Here is a 12,589-nt window from a genome sequence, read left to right on the forward strand (position 1 = left end):
ATCCGGATGTTACAGAAATAGTCCCCGGTACCGGTCGAAAGGACCAAAAGGGTAGGCCAGCACCCTGATTTGCTAGGCGAGGTACCGGTCGACATGACCGAAGGGGTAAGCCAGCACCCTGATATGCTAGGCAAGTTACCGGTCGAAAGGACCGAAGGGGTAGGCCAACACCTTGATATGATAGGCAAGTTACCCGTTGAAAGAGATCAAAGGGGTAGCTAGTACCCGGATATGTTAGACAGTATGTGATATGTATGGTATGTGGTATGATGGGAGAACTCACTAAGCTTTGTGCGTACGGTTTTCAGTTTTTGTTTCAGGTCCTTCTTTTTCGAAGGGAAAGGAGTCGGTACGGTAGCCGCACATCGCACACATGATTTCCGCATATGAGATTCTTGGGATTTGTACTCTGACATTGTTACTATGTTATGACATGATTTTGAGACTTATGATCTATGGCTTTTCATGAAATGAATAACTTAATGATGTTTTCTATAAATTGTTTTATAAATTGCTATATCAAAAATGAAATTTTTGGTCTTGAATTTTGGGTTGTTACACATGTAATTCATATGTGATTCACTTGTGACTTACATGTGATTCATATGTGAATTACATGTGATTTACATGTGAAACACATGTAATTCATATGTGATTCACTTGTGATTTACATGTGAATCACATGTAATTCATATGTGATTCACTTGTCATTTACATGTGAATTATATATGACTCATATGTGTATTACACAAGGTTGTAAAAATCGTTCGACGGTAGCTCGACGGTCGACTGGTGTTAAGGGATTAATCGGTATTGGCGGGGATTAATCGGGGACCATAAATTATTAATAAAATATTAAAATTAATAAAAGATTAATATATTTTAAGAAAAATAAGTACTTCAAAATTAGAAAATAAGAGAGCTTGTAATTTGAAAATTTAAAAATACGAAAATATGAACATTTTGGTATAATATTTGAAATTTTGGAGTAAAAAAATTTAATTTTTTGAACATTTTTTTGACTTTTTTTTTACTTTTGTTGACTTTTGTGGACCGATTTATCTCGCTAAGACCGACTAATCCTGCCAAACCCGATTAATCCCTAATTTCCGTCAAACATACTAATCCTAGTCGGTTGGAGAACGTCAAACGATTAATCCACGATTAATCCCGATTTCTGCAACCATGGTATTACACGAGATTTACATGTGAATCACATGTAATTCATATGTGATTCACTTGTGATTTAAAAATATGTGATTCACTTGTGATTTACATGTGAATCACATGTGATTCATATGTGAATTACATGTGATTCATATGTGAATTTCATGTGATTTACATGTGAATCACATGTAATTCATATGTGATTCACTTATAATTTACATGTGAATCACATGTGATTTACACGTGAATCACATGTAATTCATATGTGATTTATATGTGATTCATATGTGAATTACATGTGAATCACAAGTAATTCATATGTGATTCACTTATGATTTACATGTGATTTACATGTGAATCACATGTAATTCATATGTGATTCACTTGTGATTCACATGTGAATCACATGTAATTCATATGTGATTCACTTGTAATTTACATGTGAATTACATATCATTTATATGTGTATTACATGAGATTTACATGTGAATCACATATAATTCATATGTGATTCACTTGTGATTTACATGTGAATTACATGTGATTCATATGTGAATTACATGAGATTTACGTGTGAATCACATGTAATTATATGCGATTCACTTGTAATTTACATGGGAATCACTACACACTTATAGTCTTGTTTCCAATTAATTACTAAAATGTTATGCAAATTCACACAAATCACATATGATTTTTAATTGATTATTGTCGTTGGCCAATTAATTACTATACACTTATAGTCATGCTTCCAATTAATCACCGGTTAAAGAATAAAAAAAGAGGAATATAAACCAAAAAGTGTTGTATAGAGGGCTGAAAAAGAATAATGAATATGGAAGCTTATTAACAAAATGCTTGAAATGGAATATAGTAATATTCCATGGCGGATGCAGCAAACGATTCCACAGTCACAATTCCGCCAACTTCCCGAATATGAAAACTTTCAAACTCTGTTTTTTACTAATCCTCTTCAAATTGTTTTATAAATTTTTATTAATAAGGTTACCTAGAGAGAAATGGATGAAGGCAGGCCATGGGGTAATGAACAATGCCAAATAATAAGGGAAATGCAGCTCTAATAGGGGCTAGGAGATAAGAACCTTCTGCATGCTCTCTATCTACTATTGCACGTTCTTTTAGGAAAACACCAACGGTTTTTGTAAGTGCAGCCATTGCAGTGTTTATAGCAGCAACCTAAGTGAAAATAACAAATATTCAATATATAAAAAATCCTTTTTTTAATTCAAGAAAGTGTATATAGCCGAAGCAATCTCATTTTATCTTGTATTGATGTATGAGACCTTCCTATTCTCCAAAAGAACTGAACCGAAAATTAAAGCTGATGCAATTGACATTCTTGTTCGGACTATATTATCCGTCGGCTCACACATTCTTTAAGTGCATCAAGAACTTTCTGATGCAGATTCCATGTTGCAATGACACTGAATCAAGTTTGAAAGCATTTTAAATGTTAAAAAAAATACTCTTTACCTCGTTGTTCACTAGAAAACATTTTAGTTAAATCTTCAGGTTTGGGTTCAACAAAAGTTCTTTCCCATTCAATAAGGTCTTACTCCAAGGGACCAGTCTAATTATGTATTTTCAGTTCATCCACTAGATTTCCATCCATTTTTGAAGCACTCATGGCCAGGTTGTAGACCCCCACATGGTAGCTTTTTCTAAAACTTGAGTTCATCAATGGCTGAAGGTGGTGAGATAGAAAAAAGCAAGAGCCGCAAGTCTTTTATACTAGGCCAATGAACAAGAAGACTTCGCATTCCAAGTGCATCTCTACCAAACCATATTCTCTTTGAGTTTTCCTGGATGCGAAAATTCAAGAAAGAATTTATAAATTATTAGTCAGATGAAGGCATAAACTACATCATTTAGTACTATTTAAACAAATGGAACTTACCACTCAAGAGTCACCTGCCATTAGATTAAAGCCCATGAACCCTTGATGTTTGAAAGAAGTTATGGAACAGATTATTTCCTATTCCCACATGTTCCTTCATGTTCATGACAACAAATATCTTTTAATTGATACACACATACTTCCAACATGAAAAAATAATGTGTGTATTTTATACTTAGATTTAAAACTTAAAAGAACTAGGTTTCCCTTTTGAAGCATGTACATCTTTGATGGCCATGGATTATCAGAAATAGCATATAATGTAACATTCGACAAATTCTTGAAAATTTTAAACTTTTAAAATAAACCCCAAATCATCATTGTTTACAAATTGTTTCCAAAATAAGTTTACATCAGAGAAATCCCAAAATCGTAAAACAAAATATGAGGAGGTGTACGATCACGCCTTCGCCTTCCCGCTATCCTCTGAAGTACCTGAAACATAATCCAAAACTGTAAGCCCAAAGCTTAGTAAGTTCCTCCAAAATACTACTACAATACATAACCATAACAACCACACAACAACAAGCATACATAACCTTCAACATGTCTGGACCGCCTCACCGGGCCTTCAGCCTGTCTGGACCGTTCTCCGGGGCTTCGGTCTGACTGGTCCACCTCACAGGCCTTCAGTCTATTCGGGCCTCCCTGGGTCTGTTGTCCTTCAGCACAAAGCAGGACTGCCTCAACCCAACCACACACATGTCGACATATGCATAACTCATAAACACATAATCAATCAACAGACAAGCACAAATCATACAGGTCAATAAGCATAGCTTCATCCTATCTACCAGGATTCAGATCTAACAGATCACTACAGTACTCAATCATACGATAATCAGGATAACAATCCAAAGGGCCGAAACTGGTGCCTTCGACCCATAAATACAGTGAGGAAAACTCACCTCACAAGTAGTGCAGAACTGATAACGTCTGACTTTGAATCTCAGCTCCCGACTCAATGCCTACAACCATCGTGACTAACCCATCAAAATCTCGAAATACCCAAAATACCTTCAAAAGTCCAACTTGATCAACCATGGTAAAAGTCAAAGTCAACGGTCAAGGTGAACAGTCCATGCTGACCCAACTCGTCGAGTGCACAAAATTCTTGTAAATTTTAAACTTTTAAAATAAACCCCAAATCATCATTGTTTACAAATTGTTTCTAAAATAAGTTTCACATCAGAGAAATCCCAAAATCGTAAAACAAAATATGAGGAGGTGCACGATCATGCCTTCGCCTTCCCGCGATCCTCTGAAGTACCTGAAACATAATCCAAAACTGTAAGCCCAAAGCTTAGTGAGTTCCCCCAAAATACTACTACAATACATAACCATAACCACCACACAACAGCACACATACAAAACCTTCAGCATGTCTGGACCGCCTCACCGGGACTTCAGCGTGTCTGAACCGTTCTCCGGGCCTTCGGCCTGACTGGTCCGCCTCGCAGGCTTTCAGTCTATCCGGGCCGCCCTGGGTCTGTTGGCCTTCTGCACAAAGCAGGACCGCCTCAACCCAGCCACACACATGTCGACATATACATAACTCATAAACACATAATCAATCAACAGACAAGCACATATCATACATGTCAATAAGCATATCATCATCCTATCTACGAAGATTCAAATGTAACAGATCACTACAATACTCAACATTACGATAATCAGGATAACAATCCAAAGGGCCGGCATTGGTGCCTTCGACCCCTAAATACAGTGAGGAAAATTCACCTCACAAGTAGTGCAAAACTGATAAGGTTTGACTCCGAATCTCAGCTCCCGACTCAATGCATACAACCATCATGACTAACCTATCAAAATCTCAAAATTCCCAAAATACCCTCAAAAGTCCAACGTGGTCAACCATGGTCAAAGTCAAATTCAACGGTCAAGGTCAACAGTTGATGTTGACCCAACTCGTCGAGTGCACCTCTTGAACTCGTCGAGTTCTACAGTACTCAAAAGGTCAGGGAAAACCCTAGCCAACTCGCCGAGTTGGCTGGAAAACTCGTCGAGTTTTCCCTTGCTTAACACATTCGGATGATTCTTCGATTCCAGGGACTCTAAGGCTCAGATCTGAACACCAAATGTGTCTAAAACGATAAAGTTTCCAACTTTATCCTTTGGGGCTACCCCAAAAGCTCAAGAACCCTTCCACAAAGCTTGAATACTCAAAAACTTAACCCTTAAGCACCAAATCCTTGAGATCTGGAACCCAACCTTTCCAGAAGAGATTCTAGCCTCAAAAACGTCCCAAAGGTTGGTGCTTTATAGACATGCATGTCCAGTGCATGTCTTGAACTTAAAACGGGTCAAAAAGTAAAAATATGATCTAAACTCCATTTATGGCATCAAGGCTTTCCAAAAGACCAAATCTAACCCACTATAAGACCATCTTGACCTGGAGATTCATAAAGTTGCAAACTTTATGAAGTCCATCCATTGCAACATCCAAGAATAAGGAGGAAAAGGGACCAAACTCAAGATCTAGCTACATATATAGATAGAAATCGGAACTTGAATACTTACAATGGTCCAAAAGAGTTCCAAACTGAAAATGAGAGCTTAGCTTGCTAGATCCTTCCCTCCTTTTATCAATCTTCGTCTTCTTTTGCTCCAAAATGCCACACTAACTCACAATATGAGATGGAATGAAGATTAGGGTTCACAAAGCCAATATTAGGGTTTGGAGGCTGATAAAAGATCAGCCTCAAGGACTTAAGGAGGTTATATAGGGTGCTAACCCTAAAATTTATGGTTTTACAATCAGCCGCCAACTCGCCGAGTTTTCCTCTCCAACTCCTCGAGTTGGTCCAAAAAGATGTGCGACCCAAATCCGTTCAACACGTCGAGTTGAGGCCATCAACTCGACGAGTTCCAAGGGAAACTTGTCCTTTGAATAATAAATCTCATACCTGGGAATCAGAATGTTACATATAACTTGGTTGGAGATGCACACATTGTAATCACTGATTCTTGGTATTATCTCCTTAAAAAATTTCAGGCCCCACCAGCTTTGTCATCACTCATTTTGAGGAAAGACCATAATGACACCGGATCTGCTGGTGTGAAGTCACTGAGGGAAATCGCTCTTCTTAGAGCAGGTGTATCAAGGATTTTAAGTTTTACAACTATTGCTTCTGCTGATGAAGCCGAACATGGCCATGAATCTCCAAAACCTCTGAGCAAATTTAGGACCCCAGAGAAAATTACAATGCTGCCTGGAAAAGCATCAATCTGGAAGATATGTTTAATTAGTTTGTTGAGTAATGGAAAGGGGTAGAGTTGGAATTTGGAAAAGAAATGAACTTACGGGGTTGAAACGTTTAACTTCTTTCCTGTACAATTTTCATATTTTTTGCTCTTTGTTCTTGCAAAGATTTCACAGTTTCCTAAACCAAAAACATTCTCAGTATCTCATAATTAGAGTCTGTTTTGATGATTGAATGAAATAAAAAAGGAATGGAACAGATAAGGTAATAGAAAAATGTGAAAGAAATTACAAAAGCAAAACTCGTTTTATAACAGAAAGAAAGAAGGAAGATGCAACCAACCTATGCATGAGGGTTCTGAACTTCTACTCCACTAGACTTATGAGTTTTAGTCCACTCCATAAGAGGATCATGGATGAAAGTCTCGAGAACACTCATTAATGTTTCCCTGTGTTCCCTTAGTACTGAAAGTGTAATCTCACAAACCTTCAAGAAGGTGCCTTCATAGCCTATAATGCCCAACCCATCAATCATATTCTACAAACACAATACCACAAAAGGTTACGTTTCGAAATAAATAACTCAAGAAAAATTGTACCAAGATCTAAAAAAGTTGTGTTTTGACTTGGGTTAACCTGAAAGGTACGAGTTCGGGCTTCTCGAGTAATTAACCTTTGTCAAATAAGCAACTAAAATCAACATGAACACAGTCACCTGTGGTTGAATAAAAAAGAATATTTTCTCCATGACGATCTCCAAGACCGACTATATGCCCAACCATTGACCAAACAACAGTAGTGTGTGCATAAGCAACCCGGGACCTAAACCAAGCTACTGGTTTTTTGGAATTATTGGGCTATCTAACATATTAATTAGGTTTATCAACAAAACGTCGAAATTTTTTGAAGGTTTAACAAAAAATTGACGTAAAGAAGTAACCAATAACTCTTCATTGTCCTATAACCAGTGATCAATTTTGAATATTTTTTTTTGCCCTAAGACGGATTATCAAAAGCATAAACTTGTTAATATAACTAGAATGATGAAATCATACCGATTACTTTGAAGGACTACACTGGAGAAGGGAAAACGGTAAATGAATGATGATTAACTCCATATCTGGACGAAATTTTGGAGGCGCAAAGGTTGTGCATTCAAAATCGGTCAGAGACAAGAGACCGAGGAAGGAATGGTGGTTAATTCCATATATGGACATCATTGTTGATTTTGAGAGAAAGCGACATATTAGATGAACGACTAATCGACGAAGGGGCTAGAGATTATATGACATCGAAGACGTTCCACCGCCGGAGAAGAGGTTGATGAAGGGAAACACCGGAGAAGAAGCTCTATGCGAGTGAGGATTATAGATCGCGGGTTAGAGAGAGAGAGAGAGAGAGGGAGAGAGAGAGAAAAGGGTTGCAAATTTAGTTTATCAGATCTAGGAAATTATCTAATTATATTTTTGTTTCTTATTGTAGCCATGTTGTGTTTAATTATGACGCCCCTTTCTTTTTAATTAAAAACTTATTTACAAAAACGCCACCTTGCATCTTGACCTTTTTTTTTATTCAGTGGCTTAAAATTAATTCTCGTGTTCTCGGGAAACTGTGAGTTCTCAAATGATCATTCCTCTCTCTCTCTGTATATATATATATATATATATATATATATATATATATATATATATATATATATATATATATATATATAAGAGCTCATTTGAGACGAACATAATCTTGTGAGACCATGAGACCAAATTTTTTTAGTAAAATATTCTAATATTCTATTATTCGTAAAAATAGAATATGTAATATATTCCAACATTATATTTTTAGAACATTTCAATGTAAAATATGTTAAAATTATCGGATTAGAATATTAGACTATTACACATATTTAATTTTTATAAACACTAGATTATTAGAATATTCCACTAGAAAAAATGGTCTCACGGTCTCACAAAATTAGGTCGTCTCATATGAACCTAACCCTATATATATATATATATATATATATATATGATGAGGTTCAATAGAAAACTATTATTAACAAGAAACTAATGGAAATCATAGTGATCAACGACGAAGAGAATAGATATACGCTTGTACATTAGATGCACATACACTAGATTATACCATAAAGCCCACCTTTTTTCATTTAATTTTTTAAGCCATATTTTTTATTGAAAAAAAAGGCCGAATATATACCGTTGTTCATAATTTTTCGTTATCTTTCCATAGAGATCGATGTTCATATATATAAAACAAACATTTTTTTTTCAAAAAAACTCACTTCGTTTTGTTGTTTTATTTTCAATATTTAAATTTATTATTATCCAAAAAAACTCATTATACCAAAATCTCATTTTTTTTGATTTGTATTAATAAACATGAACATCGATTTAAAAAAAAAAACTGAATCAGTACAGATTCACACTGTGAATCTAAACTATAAATATTTCAATTTTAATATTGACAATGTGAATCTGGCTTACTATTTCAACTCTTTGATCATTCGAAAATTAAGTGAAATTTATATACTAATCGAAATATATTTCCATATAGTTTTATAATTTTTTAACCTTTTGATTACTAGTAAATTAGTTATGTAATATCAACAAATGGATTTATTCACATTGTGAATCCAAATTATATATAATTTAGTTTTTAGAATTCACAATGTGAATCAACAAATGAATTTATTCACATTGTGAATCTGAATTATATATAATTTAGTTTTTAGAATTCACTGTGAATCTGAGCAGATTTAAATGTGAATCTGTATTGAAATTTTTATTTTTTTTTATTTTTTAAACATCAATATGAATCTATGTTTAAAGTGTACTAAAAATATGAATTTTGATATATTTATTAATTTTTATCGATAAAAAATAGACCTTAACTTTAAATAAAAAAAGAAAATAAAATTAATTTTTTTGAAAAAAAAAAGTTTATTTTTTATTTATCAATATCGATCTCTATGGAAAGAAAACGAAAAATTATGAACAACGGTATATTTGAGTTTTTTTCAATAATTAAATGGCCTAAAAAAAATTAAAATTAAACTAAAAGAAAGAAGTGAGTTTTGTTATAATGTGGTGTATGTGCGTCCATTGTTTTTGATCACTTTAAATTCCGACGTTTTGGATTGGTTCTTTGGTTCCTCGATTAATAATGGTTATATATATATATATATATATATATATATATATATATATATATATATATATATATATATATATATACATATTTGGTCAAAGGCTGAATTTTAAGAGGTACAACCCCTTATGCGATTTGTACAATGAAATTCTGCATTCAAGAATATATAAACCTCCTCTGGTCAACAAGTTATTGATTACACAGATTTTGAATAAGTCTCTTACTCTCATCTTCAAATTGAATTGGTCAAACATGAACTGATGTTCATCAAAGTTCGGCCAGTTGAATCAGTCAAGAACTTTATGTAACATCAGCGCACGCCCACCTGTAACTGAAATGCTTTTTTTCTCTCCCATGTCTTCTTTCTTTACATTAAACCTTGGAATCCTTTAAAATAAAATTGATTTCATTGTTTTTGAATCACGATGTGTATTATTAATTATTTGTTTTTTTTGTTACAGACGACAATGAAATCTACCTCCGGTGAAGAAGCAACAACATGTAAAAGGATCTGATGACTTTGGGGAAGCTACCAAACTGGTTCAAAACTTGTGTTTCTTCTCCTTCTATTTTTTCCCGACCCAACATCAATACCACACAAACACCACCATCAACCGAGAACAACAACCGCCACCATCGACCTTCAGCCACCATCGACAAACATAGCCACCGAGTACCGCTCTCCAACTGCCGACGAACCTTACACCACCACCTCTGTGAAACCCTACTATCGATTTTTCGATTTCATGTTTGATCTGGGTTTTTGACCATGAAAACTCGCCCTGTCAACCCACACAAATGGCTTTACCGGTACACGATCTTTACTAGATTTCCATTCTTCCTATTTTATCTTTTGATTCACAAAGCCCTAATTGAAACTCTAGCAGTAAATTGAAAACCAAAGGTAAAATTGAAACCCAAATGGATTTATTATATGATTGACTGATGATTTGCTTATGACTGGTTCAACTTAGGAAGAAAAATAAGTAGGATGAAGCAGCAAAATGGTGAAGATTTTTCGTTATAATTGTAGTTATTTTCACCTGTGCCCTCTTTTTCCCTAGTTTTCCTTCATCCTTGTTTTTCTTCCAATCTCTTATCGTCCCCATCAAGGTTTTCGAAATTACAGGTATATCTCTGTTCTTTTTTGTATGTGTCTTTTGAGTTTCAAATATCAGTTTCTTTTGAATTATTTCTCAGCTTGATTGTATTGTCAATGGAACCTTGGGTTTATAGTTTTTTAACCAGATGTATGTGTGTGTGTGTTAGTTAGTTTGTGTTTATAGGTCTTGAAATGGGTGATTTTATCTTCGTCAAGCTTTACGTGGTTATTTTGCCCAGAATTATAAGGTAAATTTTTTAATACATGCATTTTTAAACTATTATATGATTATGTTGGAAATATGATATGGTGGAATTATAGATAATTTATGCATATCATTAAAATGAATATATCTTCAACATCTTTTTTATTGATGACCAATTTAATTCCTTTATGAATTATTTCAGGACACCAAAATTATAAGGTACAAAGCTTCAAGTGGATTTGGTTTTGTTACCAAATATGTGGACCAGGAAAAAGCCAACTTTTTCTTAAATAACCTAATTAACTTTAAATAGTAAGTCATTCTACGATTTCACCCCATTTATTATTCTTTCAAAATGATGCTACTTTTCAGCTAGGAATGTAAAAAAGTTAACACTTTTACTGTTACTATAGTGTTTTGGTTTTTATAGTTCTTTCACTTGACTCAAATAACAAAGACGGTGAACTTGGAAGTTGGATTGCAAGAGAGAGCAACTTACTTCCATTGATGGCGTGTAAGATGACGAATGGCTTATAGATTAAGGCCTAAATGGGTTGTCTAATTTCAAGTTTATACCCACGAAGGTTATGGGTTTAGGTAGATTAAAAGAAACAATAATGGAATTTGAAATACAATGTTATAACAGAAAAAGTATGAAAGTAGATTGGTATTTCTTGCATTTACCCCTCGAAGCTTTAAATGTAAGAAAAGAAAACATATTTTCATGATTTGTTTATTATTGCATCCTAATTGAATTATTTGACATACCAGATACACATGCATCCTATGGTGCCTACATATTTTATTTTTATCTAATATCCATGCAAAAATCCTTAAGGAATAAAACTTGGCAGGATGTCTGTTTTGGAATAGATGCAGATCAAGTGGAAAAAAAGAGGACATGGAGCTGTTTAAGGTAAAATGTTAGTTGATATTGAAGGCTAAAGAGTCACAGGAGTTGGGGTTGATGGAAAACGATGATGATGATGTTGGGTTGTGGTGGATACGGTAAAGATGGTGAACACAAGCAAGAAAAAGTTGTGTTGTGGACTTTTATGCACAAGTTGATCGTCTAATAGAAGCTGAGGTTATATGCACAAGATGAAAATTAAACTAGAGGTCTGTGTTTATGGTGCCTTGGTTATTGATTTTCGGATTTATGATGCTTCTTACTACTATAGTTGTTTATTTGTTTATAATAACACTAGGTTATAATCCATGTGTTACATGGTTGAACAATTTGTCATTGTTAATATTTTTTTCTTATTCTCAATTTGGACCACTTAAATAAAAAATGTTGAATAAATAGCAATGTGCTTTATTGAATAAATCATAACAGAAATGGTTCTCGGTTGAGTAATTATAGAATAAATGACCATTTTAGACTTTTTGATCAATTTAGTACATTTTACCATTTTTATTCTTTGTTGTCATTTAGATGAGTAAAAATAGAACAAAAGAGAACTTTTTAGATTATATGGCAGTCTTATAAATTGATGTATAATTATTATTGGAAAAATGGCAATTGTGACCAAATGGCAGTTGATAAAATAAATATTTTTGGCTAAATGAACGTATTAAAAAGAAAGGAAAAAATTAATAATAATATAAAAAGGTAAAAACAAAAATTTAGAGGTTTTTTGTTGTCTAATGATCATTTTGACTATTTTGGAGAATTTTGTTATTGTTGCTGTTTATTTTTTCTTATTCTTAATTTGGATCATTCAAGCCTTCACATATGTTGAATCAATAGCAATGTGCTTTTACTGAATGAATCATTTTTTTCATTTTTTTTCTTTTGGACGAGTTAAA

This window comes from Lactuca virosa, chromosome 7 (assembly GCF_052849685.1).
Source record: "Lactuca virosa cultivar CGN04683 chromosome 7, Lactuca_virosa_CGN04683_v6, whole genome shotgun sequence".
Classification (NCBI taxonomy): Eukaryota; Viridiplantae; Streptophyta; class Magnoliopsida; order Asterales; family Asteraceae; genus Lactuca; species Lactuca virosa.